This window comes from Triturus cristatus, chromosome 8, assembly GCF_964204655.1.
Source record: "Triturus cristatus chromosome 8, aTriCri1.1, whole genome shotgun sequence".
In the NCBI taxonomy this organism is placed as follows: Eukaryota; Metazoa; Chordata; class Amphibia; order Caudata; family Salamandridae; genus Triturus; species Triturus cristatus.
Window position 1 is genome coordinate 1,352,989,242 of NC_140591.1, and position 24,801 is coordinate 1,353,014,042.

Consider the following 24,801-nt stretch of genomic DNA (forward strand, 5'->3'; position numbering starts at 1 on the left):
CTGTACTACTCTCTCTTACTCTCTCTACTACTCTCTATACTACTCACTCTCTACTACACTCTACTAGTCACTCTCTACTACACACTCTCTACTACTTGCTCTCTACTACTTGCTCTCTACTACTCTCTAGTACTCTATCTACTACTCACTCTCTACTACTCTCTACTACTCACTCTATTTCTCCACTGCCCTCTACTACTCACTCTCTACTTCTCACTCTCTACTACTCTACTACTCTCTACTACTCTCTCTCTACTACTCACTCTCTACTCTTCACTCTCTACAACTCACTCTCTACTACTCTCTACTACTCACTCTCTACTAATCTCTCTCTACTACTCTCTACTACTCTCTACTATTCACTCTCTACTACTCACTCTATTACTCACTCTCTACTACTCTCTACTACTCACTCTCTACTACTCACTCTCTACTACTTTCTCTCTACTACTCTCCACTACTCACTCTACTTCTCACTCTCTACGACTCTCTAATACTCACTCTCTACTACTCTCTACTACTCACTCTACTACTCACTCTCTACTTCTCTCTAATACTCACTCTCTACTACTCTCTACTACTCACTCTTGACTACTCACTCTCTACTACTCACTCTCTACTTCTCACTCTCTACTCTCTCTACTACTCACTCTCTACTACTCACTCTCTACTACTCTCTACTACTCTCTCTCTACTACTCTCTACTACTACTCTCTACTATTCACCCTCTACTACTCACTCTCTACTACTCTCTACTACTCTCTACCACTCACTCGCTACTACTCTACTACTCACTCTCTACTACTCTCTACTACTCACACTCTACTACTCACTCTCTACTACTCTCTACTACTCACTACTACTCTGTACCATTCACTCTCTACTACTCTCTCTCTACTACTCACTCTCTACTACTCTCTACTACTCACTCTCTACTACTCACTCTCTTCTACTCTCTACTACTCACTACTACTCTCTACCACTCACTCTCTACTACTCTACTACTCACTCTCTACTACTCTCTCTCTACTACTCAGTCTCTACTACTCTATTTCTCTCTACTACTCTCTCTCTACTACTCACTCTCTACTACTCTCTACTACTCACTCTCTACTACTCACTCGCTACTACTCGCTACTACTCTCTACTTCTCACTCTCTACTACTCACTCTCTACTACTCTCTCTCTACTACTCTCTACTACTACTCTCTACCATTCACTCTCTACTACCTACTCTCTACTACTCTCTACTACTCACTCTATTACTCTCTACTACTCTCTCCCACTCACTCTCTGCTACTCTACTACTAACTCTCTACTACTCTCTCTCTACTACTCACTCTCTACTACTCACACTACTACTCTCTACTACTCACTCTCTACTACTCACTCTCTACTATTCACTCTCTACTACTCACTCTCTACTACTAACTCTCTGCTACTCACTCTCTACTACTCTCTACTGCTCACTCTCCACTACTCACTCTCTACTATGCGCTCTCTACTACTCTCTACTACTCACTCTCTACTACTCACTCTCTATTACTCTGTTACTCTCTACTACTCTCTCTACTACTCACTATCTACTACTCACTCTCTACTACTCTACTACTCTCTACTACTCTCTCTACTACTCACTCTCTACTACTCTCGCTCTACTACTCACTCTCTAATACTCACTCTCTACTACTCACTCTACTACTCTATACTACTCACTCTCTACTACTCTCTCTCTACTACTCTCTCTCTACTACTCTCTACTTCTCACTCTCTACTACTCACTCTACTACTCACTCTCTACTACTCTCTTCTGCTTACTCTCCACTACTCACTCTCTACTATTCGCTCTCAACTACTCTCTACTACTCACTCTACTACTCACTCTCTACTACTGTACTACTCTCTCTTACTCTCTCTACTTCTCACTCTCTACTACTCTCTATACTACTCACTCTCTACTACACTCTACTAGTCACTCTCTACTACACACTCTCTACTACTTGCTCTCTACTACTTGCTCTCTACTACTCTCTAGTACTCTCTCTACTACTCACTCTCTACTACTCTCTATTACTCACTCTATTTCTCCACTGCTCTCTACTACTCACTCTCTACTTCTCACTCTCTACTACTCTACTACTCTCTACTACTCTCTCTCTACTACTCAATCTCTACTATTCACTCTCTACAACTCACTCTCTACTACTCTCTACTACTCACTCTCTACTAATCTCTCTCTACTACTCTCTACTACTCTCTACTATTCACTCTCTACTACTCACTCTATTACTCACTCTCTACTACTCTCTACTACTCACTCTCTACTACTCACTCTCTACTACTTTCTCTCTACTACTCTCCACTACTCACTCTACTTCTCACTCTCTACGACTCTCTAATACTCACTCTCTACTACTCTCTACTACTCTCTCTACTACTCACTCTCTACTTCTCTCTAATACTCACTCTCTACTACTCTCTACTACTCACTCTTGACTACTCACTCTCTACTACTCACTCTCTACTTCTCACTCTCTACTCTCTCTACTACTCACTCTCTACTACTCACTCTCTACTACTCTCTACTACTCTCTCTCTCTACTACTCTCTACTACTACTCTCTACTATTCACCCTCTACTACTCACTCTCTACTACTCTCTACTACTCTCTACCACTCACTCGCTACTACTCTACTACTCACTCTCTACTACACTCAACTACTCACTGTCTACTACTCACTCTCTACTACTCACTCTCTACTATTCACTCTCTACTACTCACTCTCTACTACTCACTCTCTGCTACTCGCTCTCTACTACTCTCTACTACTCTCTCTACTACTCACTCTCTACTACTCACTCTTTACTACTCTACTACTCTCTACTACTCTCTCTACTACTCACTCTCTACTATTCTCTACTACTTACTCTTCTACTCTCTACTACTCTCTATCACTCACTCTCTACTACTCTACTACTCACTCTCTACTACTCTCTTTCTACTACTCACTCTCTACTATTCACTCTCTACTACTCACTCTACTACTCACTCTCTACTGCTCTCTACTGCTCACTCTCCACTACTCACTCTCTACTACTCGCTCTCAACTACTCTCTACTACTCAGTCTACTACTCACTCTCCACTACTGTACTACTCTCTCTTACTCTCTCTACTTCTCACTCTCTACTACTCTCTCTACTACTCACTCTCTACTACTCTCTACTGGTCACTCTCTACTACACACTCTACTAGTTGCTCTCTACTACTTGCTCTCTACTACTCGCTCTCTACTACTCATTAGTACTCTCTGTACTACTCACTCTCCACTACTCTCTAGTACTCACTCTCTACTACTCCCTAATACTCACTCTACTACTCACTCTCTACTACTCACTCTCTACTACTCCACTACTCTCTACTACTCACTCTCTACTACTCTCTACTACTCTCTCTCTACTACTCTCTCTCTACTACTCTCTCTCGACTGCTCACTCTCTACTACTCACTCTCTACTTCTCTCTACTACTCACTCTCTACTACTCTCTACTACTCACTCTACTACTCTCTCCCTACTACCCTCTACTACTCACTCTACTACTCTCTCTACTACCCTCTACTACTCTCTACTACTCACTCTACTCTTCACTCTCCACTACTCACTCTCTACTACTCTCTCTCTACTACTCTCTCTCTAATGCTCAATCTCTACTACTCACTCTTTACTACGCTCTACTACTCACTCTCTACTACTCTCTACTACTCACTCTAATACTCTCTCTCTCTACTACCCTCTATTAGTCTCTACTACACACTCTTCTAATCACTCTCTACTCTTCTCTCTCTACTACTCTCTACTACTCTCTACTACTCACTCTACTACTCACTCTACTACTCTCTGCTACTCGCTCTGCTACTCACTCTCTACTACACTCTACTACTCACTCTCTACTACTCACTCTCTACTACTCTCTACTACTCACTCTCTACTACTCTCTACTACTCACTCTAATACTCTCTCTCTCTACTACCCTCTACTAGTCTCTACTACACACTCTTCTAATCACTCTCTACTCTTCTCTCTCTACTACTCTCTACTACTCTCTACTACTCACTCTACTACTCACTCTACTACTCTCTGCTACTCTCTCTGCTACTCACTCTCTACTACACTCTACTACTCACTCTCTACTACTCACTCTCTACTACTCTCTACTACTCTCTCTCTACTACTCTCTACTACTACTCTCTACTATTCACCCTCTACTACTCACTCTCTACTACTCTCTACTACTCTCTACCTCTCACTCGCTACTACTCTACTACTCACTCTCTACTACACTCAACTACTCACTGTCTACTACTCACTCTCTACTACTCACTCTCTACTATTCACTCTCTACTACTCACTCTCTACTACTCACTCTCTGCTACTCGCTCTCTACTACTCTCTACTACTCTCTCTACTACTCACTCTCTACTACTCACTCTTTACTACTCTACTACTCTCTACTACTCTCTCTACTACTCACTCTCGACTATTCTCTACTACTTACTCTTCTACTCTCTACTACTCTCTATCACTCACTCTCTACTACTCTACTACTCACTCTCTACTACTCTCTTTCTACTACTCACTCTCTACTATTCACTCTCTACTACTCACTCTACTACTCACTCTCTACTGCTCTCTACTGCTCACTCTCCACTACTCACTCTCTACTACTCGCTCTCAACTACTCTCTACTACTCAGTCTACTACTCACTCTCCACTACTGTACTACTCTCTCTTACTCTCTCTACTTCTCACTCTCTACTACTCTCTCTACTACTCACTCTCTACTACTCTCTACTGGTCACTCTCTACTACACACTCTACTAGTTGCTCTCTACTACTTGCTCTCTACTACTCGCTCTCTACTACTCATTAGTACTCTGTACTACTCACTCTCCACTACTCTCTAGTACTCACTCTCTACTACTCCCTAATACTCACTCTACTACTCACTCTCTACTACTCACTCTCTACTACTCCACTACTCTCTACTACTCACTCTCTACTACTCTCTACTACTCTCTCTCTACTACTCTCTCTCTACTACTCTCTCTCGACTGCTCACTCTCTACTACTCTCTCCCTACTACCCTCTACTACTCACTCTACTACTCTCTCTACTACCCTCTAATACTCTCTACTACTCACTCTACTCTCCACTCTCTACTACTCACTCTCTACTACTCTCTCTCTACTACTCTCTCTCTACTGCTCAATCTCTACTACTCACTCTTTACTACGCTCTACTACTCACTCTCTACTACTCTCTACTACTCACTCTAATACTCTCTCTCTCTACTACCCTCTACTAGTCTCTACTACACACTCTTCTAATCACTCTCTACTCTTCTCTCTCTACTACTCTCTACTACTCTCTACTACTCACTCTACTACTCACTCTACTACTCTCTGCTACTCGCTCTGCTACTCACTCTCTACTACACTCTACTACTCACTCTCTACTACTCACTCTCTACTACTCTCTACTACTCACTCTCTACTACTCTCTACTACTCACTCTAATACTCTCTCTCTCTACTACCCTCTACTAGTCTCTACTACACACTCTTCTAATCACTCTCTACTCTTCTCTCTCTACTACTCTCTACTACTCTCTACTACTCACTCTACTACTCACTCTACTACTCTCTGCTACTCTCTCTGCTACTCACTCTCTACTACACTCTACTACTCACTCTCTACTACCACTCTCTACTACTCTCTACTACTCACTCTCTACTACTCTCTACTACTCACTCTCTACTACTCTCTACTACTCACTCTACTACTCACTCTCTACTACTCTCTACTACTCACTCTACTACTCTCTACTACTCACTCTCTGCTACTCTCTCTACTACTCTCTACTACTCTCTACTGCTCTCTACTACTCACTCTCTTCTCTCTACTCTCTATTATTCATCCTCTACTCTCTACCTCTCTCTGCCTCTCTCTTCTCTACTCTCTACCTCTCTACCTCTACCTCTCTACCTCTACCTCTCTACCTCTACACCTCTACCTCTCTCTACACGCACATATATATGCATATGCATTTATATATGTGTATATATATATATGCACACATATATAAACATATATATAATCTGCATAGCTATATAAATACAAATATAAATACATGAATACATATACATATACATATATGCATGCATATGCATGTTATGTACATGAAAGTTTAAAAACACTAATAAGAGCAAAGCTAAAAAGCCACCTAATTACAAACAGAATTGCTTTAACTTAAACGAGGGCGAGACCTATTGCATTTTCAATGCTTGTTTACTTTGGTTCCATCAAGAAGGCATTCAGATGTGTCACACATTTGCCATGAATTCTAAATGGTAGTACTCTAGTTGCTCATTAGATCACTGTAGTAAAGCTCCTTCTCACCAGGGAAGTCTGCTGCTGGTATTCAAAGTGCATGTTTCAGTCTGCACGTCAGATTTTTTTAATGAAATAGAAGAGTATATGAGAAGTCAAAATGTGCCCTAATTCTTCTTTCTGCAGCACTAATCATAATTTCTATGGCAAAATGAACCCCCTCATTTTGTTCCTTTGCAAATTAAATGTTTTAAGTTTTACCACTTTATTCTAATCAAGATGGCTTCAGGTGTGCCATACTTTTGTCATAAGAAAGACTGTAAGCGCTCTACTTGTTCTTTAGAACACTCCGGAACATTCTGTCATTCGGCTATACTTGGGCTACATCTGGGTGATATTTGTGCTACATTTGGGCTCTTTTGTCTCTGGTGGCCATCTTGGGAGACTTATTTGTTATGAAGTTTCCTAATTTCCTCATTTACTGCAGTCTCCTCAGTAGGAAATACTTTCAGTTTTTTACTTTGATTCCATCAAGAAGGCATTGAGATGTGTCACACATTTGTCATAAATTCAGAATGCTAGCACTCTTTTTGCTCATTAGATCACTGTAGTAAAGCTACTGCTCACCAGGGAAAACTGCTGCTGGTATTGAAAGTGCATGGTCTGCATGTCAGAATTTATTAATGAAATAGAAGAGGATTTGAGAAGTCACTCAAAATTTGCCCTAATTTTTCTTTCTGCAGCACTAATCACACTTTCTATGGAAAAATGAACCCCCTCATTTTATTCCTTTTTAAATTAAATGTTTTAAGAGTTACCACTTTATTCCAATCAAGATGGCTTCAGGTGTGCCAAACGTTTATCATAAGTTGGACTCTTAGCGCTCTAGTTGTGATCTGGAACACTCTGGGAAGCTGCAGTAGAACACAAAACAATCAACTGACAGTCTCTGCCCTTGTTGAATGTCAGACTTCATTCTCACATGACTGAGAAAGATAATGTGAATTTACAGAAAATATGCTCTCAGTTTAGCTTATAGATCATCTTCCAAACCTCTGTGGGAAAAGCATGAGAAAATAGTTTTCTGTCAAACATGATTCATGATATCCCAGCAGAAGGCTTTTTCACATGGTAAAATCACCTTAGAACATACCACAAGTCCTAAAACGAGTATGGTACCATCAACAAATGATTTATAATGTAACTAAAGTCTTAAAACCTTCTATTAACTGTAATGCTTTTTAATGAGGTGCTATCATGTATATTGGTCCCAAGATGGCTGCTAACACTTCTTGGATGAAGTGCTGAGAGCCAATCAGATATCACGATGAGATGAGTGGTTACGCTCCGCCCAGATATATATGTGATTTTACTTTTGATTTTCTCAGGAACTACTGAATGGATTTACACCACTTAAGCAAAAGGCACGACTCTGAGCCAAGGTCTACCTTTCTGCCAAATTTGGTGTAATTCCGTTCAGCAGTTCGGGCTGTAGCTGCTTTCCCAGATTTCCTATTACTGGAAGACCTGGGAATGCTCCAAGGTCCCTATGGAAAATTGCATGGGAAAAACACGTTTTGGGACCCCCCTTTTTCTCGGCCCCCGCTTTGGGAATCACCCCGAGACTTTCAGGATAAGAGCAGACCAGAGCTGGCCACGAGTTTTGAGAATTTCGCAAAGATTCGTCAACCGGCACCAAAGTTATTCTAAATAGAATGTTGCGGATTTCCTATGGATAATAGGTCCTAACTATAACTACATACTGGCGACCGCCAGTAGGTAACAAGGTAATATATATATATATATATATATATATGCCACAAGGAATCGCCTCACCAACCGCACAGCATTGCAGCGCGAAAGACGAACACGGACCCAGAGTAAGTGCTTAGTGGTTTTTATTGAATCAAAAACCCAATAGCTGCCATGACGCGTTTCGGCCTTCCAGAGGCCTTGATCACATGACGCTGTCTCGTGAAGCCAGAGTTTTTAAAGTGCAAGTGCAAAGGTTAATCATGACATCATCACAATAGATATAGAAAACATACTATGTAAAATACATTTGTGCAAATGCGCAAACAGTTATATGCATTAATTCATCGTGTGATTCATATTACAATAAATTCTAAAGCCACAAATAAAAGTCAAATGCTTTCAAAACACATGTGTGCTGGCCAAAGAAATTTAACATTTCAAGACTAATGGGACATTTTGTGCAGCTCAATTCGATCTGATAAATCGATCTAAAATGTATAGCTTATAACGGTTGCACCAGAGAACTCCCTGGTAACCAAAGCCTGCACAGAAAAAGCAAAAGCTAATAATAACTGGATCAATCCGGTTATACTCAATCATAATCTTGCCTCAAATCAATCAAGTCATAAGAAAACAATTTTGAAAACCAATGCATAAGAGAGAATGCACAAGGTGATGGTCTGATCAATCTAAATAAATACATATATACAAAGTTATTCCTTGTGAAAGTGCTGATTGGTGTAGAGGAGGAGACATAAGAAAGAAAAACAACAACAAATTTGTGAAATACATAGCAGCTAGATGGATAAAGCTGTCATGATAATCTATATACTCAGGAGGAAAAACGAGGTTCAATAAATGTTGGAAGCTGCAGAAAAACGTATTGAAAATGGGTAACCCAGAGTACGTCAGCGAAAGACAGCAAATACGAGCTATTACAGCCAGGTATGGAAGTCCTCACTCGAATTTAACCCGTTGGGTGCCTTCGAGTCTAGCTCAAGGATGTATCTAGTCTCCAATCTCCTAAGCATTGCTTCCCTGTCACCACCGCGCCTCAGTGGAGGTATCGTATCGATGACAAAGTAGCTAAGGTTCTCAAGGTTACTGTTGTGCTTTTCACCAAAATGCCTGGCTACTGGATAAGAAGCATCATGGTTAATGATGGCTCTCATGTGCTGGAGTATACGCTTGTGTGCCTGCAATTTGGTACTCCCAACATATTGCAGGCCACACGTGCACTCCAGCACATACACTGCAAAATCTGTCTTGCAAGTGAGTTTTTTGGATATTTTACAGGGAATGCCAGTAAATGGAGAAGTGTAATTGGACGTGCTTTTACCCAAGGTACAAGCCTTGCAAGTGGAGCATTTAATAAAGCCCTTGCTGGCCTGCAGCCAATTACTTGCATTGCTCTTGAGCTCCGGACTACTCTTGACCAGCATATTGCTCATAGAGCGTGCCTTGTGAAAAGTGATGGCAGGATTCTTCGCTATGCTGTTGCCAATTACCGGGTCTTGTTGGATCAATGACCAATTTTTCTTTACAATTTTACGCAAGTTGTTATGCTGGCGACTGTAGGTTACAATCAGTCTAGATGTGTCATCCTGGACAGAAGCTGGACTAGGGATGCTCTCATGGCTCGTATCTGTGGTGTTGATACCTAGGATTTGATCCCTGACTAGAGCCCTAGTCCGGGATATTGCCTTGTCGAGAATAGTGGGGGAGTATCCCCTGGCAAGAAACCTAAGCTTGCTCTGTTCCTGAGCAACCCTGCAGTCTTCATCTGTGCTACAAATCCGTTTTATGCGCAGCATCTCCCCATAAGGGATGCTGCGTATAAGATGGTCAGGATGGTGGCTAAGTGCATGCAACACGGTGTTGCCTGCAGTTTCTTTTCGATATAGCTTAGTGTGGAGTCTCCCTTCAGAGATAAAGACCTCCACATCAAGAAAGTTGACTTGGCTTTGACTTAAAACAGCTGTAAACTGTAAATTAAGCTGATTCATGTTGATGGCTTGAATAAAGTCACAGGCTGAAGTTTTGGAACCCTTCCAGACCACGAAGAGATCATCAATATAGCGATGCCAGGCAACGATGTTATTAGCCATGACAACACTATATTCCTTGTGCAGGACTTGCTCCTCCCACATGCCCATGTGCAAGCATGCGTAGCTTGGGGAAAAGCAAGCCCCCATTGCCACGCCTCTCAGTTGCTGGAATACAACATTCTGAAACAGAAAATAGTTATTGTTGAGGCAGATGTTAATCATAGTTAATATCATTTTGCAATGGTCCATCATGTAGATCGGTTCAGTCTTGAGAAAGTGTTCCACCGCCTTAATACCATCTTGGTGATGTATACTGGTATAAAGGGCGGTTACATCCAATGTAATCAGCCAGAAATTCTCCTGCCACTTGATGTCACTGATTTTTCTCAGAAAGTCGTTTGTATCCTGTATATAGGAAGGTAATCCCCTCACATATTTCTGCAAGAAAAAATCAATGTACAATGAGGTCTTTTCCAAAATACTTCCCCTGGCCGAGATGTTTGGTCTTCCCGGCGGTTTGGCTGCATTTTTATGTATTTTGGGGATCAGGTAGAAAACCGGCATGATCGGGTGATTGACCTTTAAAAACTTCAATTCCTCAATGCTGAGGAGGCCCGCACTCTTCCAAGCCAACAGCATATTATAGAAGTCATTCCAAGCTGCTTTTGCCACCTTCCACTCTGTTCTTTTGTAGCAAGCTCTGTCATTTAGATGTAATAGGGCCTCTTCCACATACAATTGTCTTGGCCATAGCACCACGTTACCTCCTTTGTCCGATTGGCGGACGATGATGTTGTCATCCTTTTGAATTTTCTTCATGAGTTGTCCATATCCATGATTCCAATGCTGTTGGGCCTGCCGAGCACTGTTGACTGATTTGTGCAATGATTTCAATTGGCAGGTTACTCTTTCATTAAAGATTTCTATGTTATCATGGACCATGATGGGATTGAAAGTGGACTTGGGTTTAAAAGGAGTCACACCTGGTTTGTTGGTAACAAGCAAAGGATCACATTGTGATGAATCCTGAATCCGTTCCTCCTCATGAAGCTGCTGCAGGTCACAAAGGAGATTGAAATCCCCCACAGTTCCTACTGGAGGACTTGAGGAGATGTTTTCACTCAGTGTGGTGCCCATTTTATTTCTGTTCAGTTCGAAAAATTTACGTAGCTTTAATTTGCGTGTAAATTTATAGATGTCTATGCGGGTTTGCGCATAATTAAAGTTGTCTGCTGGACAGAATGAAAGGCCAAGGGCCAAAATCTTCTCCTCCTTGGAACTCAACTGCATGTCCGTGAGGTTAATGACAGCTAAAGGTGAAACTGCTGGGATCATTGTTTGCGAGTCCATCGCTTCTGTGCTCTTTTGCCGCTCTGAGGTTTTAGACCGCTGTTGGATCTTGCGGTGTTGCCTACGTTCCCTTCGTTTGACGTTGTTGCGTCTCCTTCTGCTCTCTTGTTCTGCGCCCGTGGTCTTAAGGTATGGCGTCTGTCCTGCCGTAAACAATCTACCTCTTGTCCCATGGTAAGTTTTGTAAACCCCAATTCTTTATTGGTAGAGGTATGCTCGTTTTCCGATTCACTTCCTGGAATAGAGCTTAGATCTGATAGGGAAGATGATATGTGACCCACGGGATTGCTTGACGTGGACGCCGTGGCAGATTGGCGCGCTTTTTGTTTGTAGGTGACAAATTTCCTAGCAAATGTAAAAATTTGGCCATTTTGATAGTCAATTTTGTCCCTTTGGAACTTGAAGGCCTTGCGTTTTTTGATAGATTCCTCTTCCTTATCCAAACGGGTGTGCATTTCCTCCCGAAGCCTCTTTTCTGCTTCCGAGGGGCCCAGCTTACTGATCTGCTCATTTAAATCCTCTATGACGGTTTGGATTTTTAAGCGATCACTTTCAGCATATTTCACTAAGATCCTCAATAGATTAGCAGAGGACTGTAGATTGCATTCCGCCCAATCTGCCAACATTTGAGGGTCAGGATTTTCATAGCTGGGTGCCAGCATAATGCGCAAACCACGTGGTACACGCCCGACTTCCAAGTAGCGCGACAGGGAACGGTGCTCCCACCATTTTGAAGTTTCAACACGCATAGCTTTCTCCAGTTTCTTAAAAAGTTCTTTTAAATCGGCATTGCCCGTCCTCGGGACCTCCTGGGTACTAACCGACACAGGGACTGTGCCGGGTGAGTCATCAAACATTTCTAATGCCGCCTCCTCACGGCTTCTCCCAGCGCCGGCAGCCATTGTATTAGGGTTGGAGATAATGTATCAAAGATTCTTTCACCAACACTACACACCGCTGAATAGCGGTAGTAGCGTAAGCAAGTTCGCACACTTCTTCACCGGTTCACAATGCCCAGAAACCTCCTACCTTGGCAATTTTCACGGCCGCTTACTCACGAGTTTTGAGAATTTCGCAAAGATTCGTCAACCGGCACCAAAGTTATTCTAAATAGAATGTTGCGGATTTCCTATGGATAATAGGTCCTAACTATAACTACATACTGGCGACCGCCAGTAGGTAACAAGGTAATATATATATATATATATATATATATATATATATATATATTATCTACTGGCGGTCGCCAGTAGATAGTTATAGTTAGGACCGTGTTTCCATAGGAAATCCGCAACATTCTATTTGGAATAACTTTGGCGCCGGTTGACGAATCCTCGCGAAATTTTTAAAATAGGTGGGGCGCTCCGCTCTGCTCCTACCCTGAAAGTCTCGGGGGGATTCGTCAAGCGGGGGCTGAGAAAAAAGGGGGGTCCCAAAACGCGTTTTCCCCATGCATTTTCCCATAGGACATTTAGTCCGAGCTACAGCCCGAACGGCTGAACAGAATTACTTGAAATTTGGCAGAAACGTAGTCCTCAGGTCAGAGATGTGCCTTTTGCAGGTCTGGTGTAAATCTGTTCAGTAGGTCCTGAGAAAATAGCATTTAAATCAATATATATATCTGTAAGCGCGCTCCGTGCGCTTACGGTAAGCTTACTGTACGCTTACGTTGCCTTGCGCGAGCTCAATTCTGATTGGTGGTTACATGACTGTAAACATTCGAATCGGTCGAAATCAGAAAGTGTCGGCCGCCATTTTCTGTCTCTCGCACTGAAAAACAAAGGTGGATAACGTGAAAAGGGGGCAACGGAGAGAGTTGCAGACCCCTAGCCTTTGTCAGGGCGTCCACGACGGACCAAAAAGTACGAAAAATACATTTAATAATTTTAAAAAAAAGCTTACCGTACGCGCACGGCAAAAAAAAATGAAAAAAAAAAAAAAACGAAATAACAATCACATTTATGAAATAAATTGAAGGACCCGCAAGGGAAAAAAAAAATTGTTACTGTGTAAAAAAAGGCGAGGCGCGCACGGTATGAACTGCGCAACGTGGGCGCTCGGTGCCCACAGCGCGCGCGCGGTGAGTGAAGCGCACCGTGCGCGCAGGGTGTGCGCATGGTGAAAAACCAGAAAAAAAAATAAAAAATAAATACATAACTTAGCATTTAAAAAAACGTACAAATTCACTGAAAAAACCATAGGTTTCACACACGTTATAGTTAGGAATTAGCACTTAAAAAACCTTGCAAATTCACTTAAAAAACCATAGGTTTCACACATGTTATATTTAGCTGTACATTTCACTCGTAAAAAAACAATGAAATTCCACGTTATAGTTAGATCAGGTAACTATAACTTGCGCGACCGCAATCCACAATGTGTCATTTCAGATGTCATCATTGATGTGATGAGTGATGTCACTGACCATGTCATGAGTGATGTAATATGTGACGTCATCAGCAGTTTATTGTGGGCGCGCAAGTTATAGTTACCTGATCTAACTATAACGTGGAATTTCATTGGTTTTTTATGAGTGAAATGTACAGCTAACTATAACATGTGTGAAACCTATGTTTTTTTAAGTGAATATATATATATATATATGCATAGAAGTCCAAACTTTTTACAGAAGTATCCCAATACTCGAGGCTTCTGAAGTAGGAAACGGACACCAATTGGTGCTATTTCTTTTTTATTTTCTTGCAGTGAATGCCGCCATGACGCGTTTCGGGCTCTCAAGCCCTTGATCACATGACATGCCATTAGTTTTTTTCCTTTTTATAAAGTGCACGTGCAATCATAGACCTTGAAGACAGACTATGCATCCTCATTGCCAACAAATCAATGTTTTTGACATAATGCCTTAAGTCACAGGGTTACAGAAAGATCATGACTGGTTTTGAGCATTAATCAATACATGCCTATATTGATTTAGACCATTATAATCATATGATGTGCATAAACTATTCAACAAACATTGAGAACAGGTTGTACATTTGTCTCCTGTAAGTTTAGACTCGCGGCATAATGCCGAAGAATAACTAAAACTAAAATCACTGTATTGCAATAAATAGTTTCACTGCTTGTATAAATACACTAAACACAGTAAAAGAATACAATTGTATTTGCTGTATAAATGATGTGACCCTGTCGCATAACAATTGTTTTTTTGAGTAAGAAATGAATAGGAGGGTATACATTAAAATACGTGCTAAAATCCTTCTAAATGTAAAAACACTCAAAACAACTTAAAAACACATTATAAGATGTAAAATTGATTCCTTCCTTAGAAAAGGACATTTATTTACTTGTATTTGAGGATAAATGAATTGTTGGGCTAGGTCTAAGAATGTAAAGTGCTGAGAATTTGTGCAAAACTTGGAATAAAGTGCAAATAGTGCTAAAATACGTTTTGGAATAAACCAATTGAAATCCAGTGTTTACAAAGACAATCCTCTTTTAGCCAAAAGAAAGGAAAAAGTCTAAAATTTAAATTTTAAAATTACAGATAGTAGGGAGTCTGCTGAAATATAGGAGGATACCACAATTATTTGAACTGGAGTACTGTACACGGCCACTTGGCTAATGCTAGAAGCCGAATATTTATATCAGTAAACTTAATTTCAGAAACTGTTTGTACAAGTTATAGATCTTTTTATAGAATTTAGAGCCAGGTGTATAAGTCTTCGGTCGTATTAAGACCATTCGGAGACTTACTGTCAAACTCCAAAATATATTTGGTTTCCAGTTTCCTCAATTGGGCCTCCCTGTTACCCCCTCTCCTAAGTGATGGTACCGCGTCCACAACATATTATTTGAGGTCATGTACTGAGTTGTTGTGGACTTCCTTAATATGTCGGGCCACAGGGTAGCTGGGATCTGCGTTGGTTACAGCTCTTGTGTGCTGGAGAATGCGCTTGTGGACTTGCAGCTTAGTGCTACCGATATACTTCAGTCCACAAGCGCATTCCAAAACATAGATTGCATACTCTGATTTGCAGGTTAAGGATTTGGGGCCAATTTGAATGGGGTTATAAAAGAATTTTTGTTCAAACCCAATTTGCAGGCTTTGCATGAAAAACATTTCTTGAAACCTCTAGAACTTAATAGCCAGTTTTTATTGGCCGAGATTTCTGGACTACTTTTAACTAAGTAGTCACTGGATGATGGAGCCTTCCTATAGGTAATGACTGGATTGGCTAAGAGATGTTCCCCAATTATGGGATCAGTGCGTACAATATGCCAATTTTTTCTTATGACACGACTGATTATGTCCCTTTGTTTGTTGTAAGTCATTATTAACCTAGGATTAAGAGGCTCTTCTGTTTTCTGGCTAGAGATCACGTGCGATTCCATTCTGGCAATGGGGAAAAGTAACTCATCTCTGCGGAATTGACTGGTTTTGTTTATTGCAGAAGAGATTGTATGCATAGAATACCCTCTCGCTAAAAAGCGATTTTTGCATTCCTCTTGTGCTTGCGCCAGATCATGATCTCTACTGCATATCCTGCGTAGCCTCAGCATTTCTCCATACGGAATGCTATGTATGGTGTGTTTAGGGTGAAAACTAGAAGCGTGGAGAATAGTGTTTCCCGCTGTTGGTTTGCGATGCAACCTAGTTTCCAGTTTATCATTATGAATAAACACTTCCACATCATGAAAACAAACCGAGTAATTACTGATATTGTATGTGAGCTGTAAATTGATGTCATTGTCATTAAGCATGCTAATGAATGATACTGCGCTTTCCCTATTGCCATGCCAAACTAAAAAAAGATCATCTATATATCGGACCCATTTGATTACATGTTTGTCAATTATGTCCTGGTATTGAGCATGTACTACTTCCTCCTCCCACCAGCCCATATGGAGGCAAGCATAGCTGGGTGAAAAGCTTGCTCCCATAGCCACACCTTGAATTTGCTGGTAGATTTGATTCTGGAAAAGGAAGTAGTTGTTGCTAAGGCAAAATTCAGTCAAAGTTAACAACATTTTGTTATGGTTGAGGAACTGAATTGGTCGCCTATCCAAAAAGTGTTTTAAGGCTCGTAAACCATCCTTATGGTGTATGCTAGTGTATAGACTAGACACATCTATAGTCATTAGTAGATAATCTTTGCACCATTGTGGTTCATGGATTTTTGTTAAAAAGTCAGTGGTATCTTTTATGAAAGAAGGTAGAGCTCTGACGTGGTCCTGTAGAAATGAGTCTATGTAGATGGAGATGTTTTCCAACAGACTTTGCTTGGCCGAAATGATGGGTCTGCCCGGAGGTTGTTTAATGTCTTTATGAATCTTAGGGATAAAGTATATCACGGGCGTTACAGGATAGTCTTTTTTCATGAACTTGTATTCATCCGCATTTATTAAGCCTGCACTTTTCCATGCTAGCAGCCATTTGAAGAGCTCATTTTGTGCTGCCACTAATGTTGGTTTATTACTCAGTTTGTAGCAGGCTTTATCACTCAGTTGTCGCAACACCTCTTCCAAATATAATTTTTTGGGCCAAAGAACAACATTGCCTCCCTTGTCAGAATTTCTTATAACAAGAGAGTCATCCTTTTGCAATTTGGTGATCAATTGATGGTACTGGTACTGGCGTGCTTGTTGATAATTTAAGTTTTTTTGGACTTTGTGATTGAGCTTTTTGATTTCGTTCTGTACTACTTCATGGAAGGCATCGATAGAGTCGCGTGGTAGAATGGGGACAAAGGTTGATTTAGGTTTGAATCTCGAATTGATGGTGGCATTGGTGGAAATGGCTTGCTGCTCAAAAAATAGATTGATATTTTGTGAATCTAAAGTTGGGGAAATGTTTGCTTCGAGAGCTTGCATGTCACATAATAGCACAGTATCAGCTACCACTACTCCTTGTGGCGGTTCGTTTGTTGCTGAATTTGTCGTTGGAAGACAGGTTTTGTTTTTTTGTAGTTTATGAAATTTTATTAGTTTTAGTTTGCGTATAAACTTGTAGACATCAACTCTGGTTTGTACATACTGGAAGTTGGATTCCGGACAGAATGACAGTCCTAGGGAAAGCAGTTGTTGTTCGGCTTCACTTAGGTTGATGTCTGAGAGGTTGATGACTGATCTTTCATTGGGAGTTTGATGATCTACTTTTGCCTCCAATTCTTTCTTGTTGGTTTCTTGTTGTATTGGGGACGCATTAATTCGCTTGCACCTTGCTCTGCGTCTTTCTTTGCGTTTGGCGTTTCTCCTTTTCCTCCTCTCGTGTTTGTATTCCTGGGGCGTAGGTTGAAACGCCGCTCCTCCTGTAAAAAACCAATTTCCTCGCTCAAGGAGTGCTTTGAGGCATTGGAGGTCGTAGCTCCCCTATTTTGTTCTACATCAGATTCACTGTCTATAGCCGAGCTGATATCTGATACGGAAGATGTCGTTGGTGTTTCCATTCTTTGTCCCACTCTGTTGTCAGGATTTTTTTTGAAATCTAATTGATTTGCGCGGCATCTTGACAGCGTCATATTTGCGAGCGAATGTGAAGATCTGTCCTCTCTCATAATCAAGCTTATCGCGTTGAAATTTATATGTTTTGCGTTTTTTTATTATGTCTTCTTCCTTTGCTAGTCTTGTGTTCATTTCATCTCGAAGGTTGGATGAGCCCGTACTTGATTCTAGAGCCACGATTTGTTCATTAATTTCATCAATTCTAACTTGTAGCTCTATTCTGTCGCTATCAGCATACTTGATAAGGATGCACATTAAGTTCTTGGAAGCCTCCAAGTTGCTCTCTGCCCATTCTCGCAACATGTTCGGGTTAGGGTTTCGTAACTTGGAGCAAGCATAATTCGGAGCCCCCGTAGAATTCTACCCACTTCTAAATATTTAGAAAGTGATCTGTGCTCCCACCATTTGGCTTGCTCGGTTTTTCTGAGCTTTTCTAGCTGTCTGTATAGATCTTTTAAGTTCAAAGGTTGGCTATGTGTTCCTGTGACCGACATTGGTATATGCACTTGGGAGTTGGGGCTGTCCATGAACATGGCGTCTGCCGCTTCCTCCCTACTTCGTAGCATGTCGGCCGACATTCCACTTGCAATGAATTATTTTATTTCTTCACGCGAGTTTCAGAAATTGTGAAGACTCGCATCACGCCTCCCAACCAGACAATATTGGCGTCTCCTACCTCATGCGGCGCTTGTCAGACTCGTACGCGTCCTCCGACCCGGCCGGTTCCGCTGCACCGCAGTCAGTTGGATACTTCGCCGTCTGGGGGTTACAGGAACTTTTCCTTACGGGAAGGGTTTGTTTCCGGTTCACAAACCGAAATCGGCTTTGGCGTCCTGTTACCACAACGTTGGAGGGGGTCCGTTAATCCAAGTAAGCCGCCTTGGAAAATATGCATAGAACTCCAAACGTTTTACCGAAGTATCCCAATACTCGAGGCTTCTGAAGTAGGAAACGGACACCAATTAGTGCTATTTCTTTTTTATTTTCTTGCAGTGAATGCCGCCATGACGCGTTTCGGGCTCTCAAGCCCTTGATCACATGACATGCCATTAGTTTTTTTCCTTTTTATAAAGTGCACGTGCAATCATAGACCATGAAGACAGACTATGCGTCCTCATTGCCAACAAATCATATGTATATATATTCACTGAAAAAACCATAGGTTTCACACACGTTATAGTTAGCTGGAACTTTCACTCGTACAAAACCAATGAAATTCCACCGTTATAGTTAGTTCAGCTAACTATAACTCGCGCGCTCGCAATCCACTGCTGATGACGTCACATATTACATCACTCATGACATGGTCAGTGACATCACTCATGACATCACTGATGACATCTCAAATGACATCACTGATGACATCACTGATGACATCATTCATTGAGTATGTGTGTTCTGAACAATTTTAATATGTTTAATATATATAGGAAAAGCCCTGATGAAGAATGAGTGGGTGTACAAGTGTGTGAATGGATGATTTTCTAAGTGCGTAACTGACTCTATAAGTGAGTCATTAAATATATCTTACTGCAGACTAGCGACTAAACTGTGTAAATGGCTGTATGTTTCTGTATGTTGGTGTATAAGTGGCTGCATGGTTTTGTGAATACCTATATGAGTGTCTATATGAGTTATTGATTGCTTGTCTCAGTATCTGTATGGGTTCCTGAGTGTTTGCGTGGGTAGGGTGTGTGTGACTCTATGCATAGATGTGTGAATGGGTGATTCTATGGGTGCGTGGTTTTAAGAGTGCATCTGTGATGGACTGTATGGTTGAGTGAATGTATGTATGGGTGTGTTAGTGATTGAATGTATATCTCAGTGGTACATTTTTGACTAACTACATATGTGAAAGGCAGTATATGTGCGTGTAAGAGTATATAAGTGGGTACATGTGAGAGTGTGTGATTGTGAGAGTGACTGTATGGATGAGTGTGCGCTTGTATCAATGATTCTATAAGAGCGTAAGATTGTGGTAATATTTTTATGATTAAGTGAACTTGAGTGTGTATAACCGCATAGGTGAGTAAATGGGAGTGTGATTATTTGCATGACTGACTAGGTGTGAGAGTACCTCTATGAATGATTGGTGGTGTGTGAGTGTCTTTATAGGTGTATAAATGCATATGATAGTCTTGTATGGAATGACTGTAAGTATAAGTGACTGTACAGGTGAATGAGTGAAGGTGTATGTAGACCTAACAGTTAAAAAGTGGGTATGTGGTTGTTGGTATTGCAGTATGTATGGTTTTGAGAATGGAAATCTGAAATTTTGAGTCGGTGTATCAAAGGTTATATTAGGATGTGAGAAGATGTGGTAATTTATCACATGGAAGACGTCATCAGTGACGTCATCAGTGATGTCATCAGTGATGTCATTTGAGATGTCATCAGTGATGTCATGAGTGATGTCACTGACCATGTCATGAGTGATGTAATATGTGATGTCATCAGCAGTGGATTGCGAGCGCGCGAGTTATAGTTAGCTGAACTAATTATAACGGTGGAATTTCATTGGTTTTGTACGAGTGAAATTTCCAGCTAACTATAACGTGTGTGAAACATATGGTTTTTTCAGTGAATTTGCAAGGTTTTTTAAATGCTAATTCCTAACTGTAACGTGTGTGAAACCTATGGTTTTTTCAGTGAATTTGTACGGTTTTTTAAATGCTAATTTATGAATGTTTTATTTTATTTTTTATATATTTCTTTTACAAAAAATTACATATGTATATAGTTATAGGTTACCTGTATCCTTTAATTTGGAATGGTTCAACTTTAAAAAAAAACAATTTGGATAAAGTTGAGCAGCATAGTTAATATCTTCTATTAACTTATAAACACTTTAATTCTTTCTTTTTTTTTTTTTAAGTATTTTTGCCGTGCGCGCTCTGTGCGCGCACGGTAATTGCTACGTCATTGTACGCACTCTGTGCTGTGTGCATACGTACGTTCTCCACGTACGCATGCGTACATCGTGTGTACTCCGCGCGGTACGTTCGCTCATGCGCACGTGCTTCATACGCGCTCGGTGCGCCCACTACGTACGCATGTGTACGTTCTTTTTGTGCGCATGCGTACGTTCTCCACGTACACATGCGTACGTCGTGCGTGCTCCGCACGCTACATTCGCAGAATTCGCGCATGCGCACGTGCTTTTTACGCGCTCAGAGCGCGCACTACTTACGCATGCGTACGTTCTTCGTGTGCGCATGCGCACGTCGTGCATGCTCCGCGCGTTACGTTTGCGCATGTACGCGTACTACAGCGCACTATGTTTGCGCATGCGAGGTTTGTTCGTGCATGCGCACGTGCTACGCGCACTAAGTTCGCGCATGCGCGCGTGCCACGTTCGCGTACGCGCGTGTGCTCCGCGCATGTGCTTTTGCTCCACGCATGCGCCGTGCGCGCACGGTGCGCGCACGGTAAGTCATGTGATGAACAATGAACACTTTTCATTGGTTCATAGTACTTTCACTTTCAGATTCTTCAAATAACACACCCAATCAAGTTATGTGATTAAGAAAGAACACTTTTCATTGATTCAAAGTACTTTCACTTCCAGATTCTTCCAGCACCACACCCAGGCAAGTCATGTGATTAGGAAACAACACTTTTTATTGGTTCATAGTACTTTCAGTTCCAGATTCTTCTAATACCACACCCACTCTCCTCATTATTACTTCTGATTCCCTGGGAGGAGGAGCTGATCTGTTTTTGGGATACAATGGCAGAGCAGCAGCCATCTTCTAGTAGTGATCAGGAGACTCTTGTGCCACAGAGGCAGAGGAAGCAGAAAGAGTCTTTCATATGGCAGTATTTCACTTTTCATGAGGGGCAGAAAAAGGTACATGCTCCCAAAGTCACCTGCATTATTTGTCAACGGACCTTATCACGTGGAAATGCTAATAAGAAATACTCTTTTAGTATTCACACGATGTTAAGGCACGTTGAAGGAGTACATCCTGTGCATTTTGCTCGAGCTGCTAGTGAAAACTCTCCAGTAGCTCACCCGAGCACATCCGCTGCAGCTCAGCCGAGCACATCTTTGGCAGCTCAGCCGAGCACTTCTTCTGCGGTGGCGCCTTCACCTACTTCTGCACCTCTTGATATACGCCCTGCTTTTCGGGTGGTGTATACACGGTGCATTGACTGTCATGCTCTTATTTCTCTTCGTGAAACCAGTATTGATCTCATTGAGAGAAAGATAGAGCAGCACTCATGGCCATAGTTTTTTTTCATTTTTTACTTTTTCTTTTCCTCTGTCCCTACATTAACACAAGGGCTCTTTTTAGAGCCACCTAAAATCTAAACACAAAAACTTGTTTTTAAAATCTATTTTTCATTTTTTTTTTCACCGTGCGCGCACGTTTTTTTTTAATTTTAATTTTCATTTCTTTCACCCTTTGTGATCCTTCAGGGACTCCCTGACAAAGACTAGGGGGTCAGGAAGTCTCTACCCTGCCCCTTTTCCATGTTCTCCACCTTTGTTTTAAATTAAAACACATTTTTAAATGTTTTTTTTTAATTGCAAGTAAAATGGATTACATTTCCTAAATTTTTTTTTAAGATCTGAAAAAAAGAAAAAAAGTATTAATATTCAACAATACATTTTCTTAAACAGTACATGTTTTTTCATATTTAACAAAGCAATTTTTTTCCCTTTTGCTGTTTTCAGAATGTTGTGAATTTCACTGAAAATAGTGATATCAATTGTTTTCATCATTCAACAGCGGGCAAAAAAAAAAACAATCTGAACGATTTTTAAAAAAAGCCCCGATTCTCTTCTCACTAAAACAGACCTTGATAGAAATGTCACAAATATATTAAAAATACCTTCTTTGAACAATAACTATTTACAATAAATAACGTTTGTAAATCTTGCTGCTTAAGAACGTACGCCAAAATAATATCTGTCAAACAAGTCCACAATTGTTACCTTTACCTTTCCATGAGGCCAAATGGTAATTTTAAAACCCTTTGTAAGTGAAATATCCAATGTTAATCCTATAAAATTGAAATAATGGTTTCTTCAGATGCTGGAATTTGTATCAAAAATTTTGGTTTTAGAAAAATTAAGTAACAATTTGGTAAATCATAAGGCAAACGTTGCTTGAAAATCAATTGAGAATTATTACACAGTGTCCATCCTTTTTCACATTTAAGATAAACTGTGTAATGACCAGAAGTTATAGAAGGTCCATCATGAAAAATAATTGCAACTGCAACAAAAGTTTTACCTGATATTGATAATTGATTTCCTACAAACTTCTTTAGTAAAGTTTCCATTTTAGTTCCATCTGCTCTACAACGTTGCATCATTAAATTTACATACTGTCTATATTTATTTAAAAATAACGTTGATAACATGTCTGATTTACATTGAGAACATTCCATGTTGTGATTAGCATCTTTAACTAATTTACTAAAAGTCACTGATTTACTCTCTGGTAATGTTAAATATATGAACCTTTCAGAATCAACATTACTGCTGCATGTGTTCATACAGTTTTCACAACAATGTTCCCATTTATATGAGACACCTAATATATTTTCTATTTCTACCCCTTCATCTTACAGTACCATAAGCATATACATTAAAAATTCCTGTGCATCTTGCTGGACATCTTGTGTAAACTGTGTACATCCAGAACATTCATCTAAAAGATTTCTAACATCAGAAGCACTTTCTATTTTAGTTTTTTCATTACTCAGCTCCTTATAAAAGAGACTCAGCAGAGAACAGAATCTTTTTCCATAATTTAGTATTATCTGCTCTTGCAAAATTTGAAGATAAAATACAACATTCAGCGCTACATTTGCGTAGCAGTTGACACCAGAGCTATTTTCAAAATGACAACCAACAACCTCTTCAACACTGTCCTTTTTCTTTTTGCTTGCAGTCACATCACTCTCTTTTTGTTTTCTCTTCTGTACATCCTCATTACAGATATTCTCAAATCTCCTTTTCCGACAAACAACATGTTTTTTAAACACAGGATACTGACCTAAATGAGGAGCATAGCTTCTTCTTAATCTATTATACTCCTTTACACAGTTTGCATCAGCACTAACTTTTGAGCCATCAAAGTCTATCATGAATAAACCAGATATTTTTTTCACGCGTGACAAATCAACATATGCCATACCTTCTTTAAACACAGTAGATCCAATGTTTACAAATGCACTATCTACAGTTAATCCTTGAGATTTGTGAATAGTTACAGCATATGCTAGAGAAAACGGAAACTGCTTCCTACATACATATAAGCCTTTCACAAGCAAGAAACAAACTGAACAACGACAAATGTCTTTAACCTCTTCAATCTCATCAAATTTTATTTTTAAAAATTCAATTCCAACTTTTTTCTGGTAATTAACAAAACCCACAACTTTACCCATAGCTCCGTTCACTAAACCTTTCTCTACATCCAAATTACGTCTTAAAATTGCTCAACAGTTCATCCATACATAAAGATTCTTTTCTAAACCGGCTGTTTTCGAGATGTTTTGCTCTAGAGAATCCAATTTACTTGTCAATTTGTTTGTCAATATAATAGTTATTCCTTCATGTTGTATTTTATCCACAGCTTCCAGTTTGACAATCTCTTCATTTTCCAATTTCAAAAGTTCTTGATTGAATATAGAGCATTCATGTAGTGTTGGCATTAAGCAGATTACAGTATTTTTTCCAGCAATGTTCTTGTATATTTTCTCTGGAACTATTTGTTCTGTTGGAAACACATTACATAGCAATCGACTCTGCCATGTTCTGTGAGTAGTCCCATTCT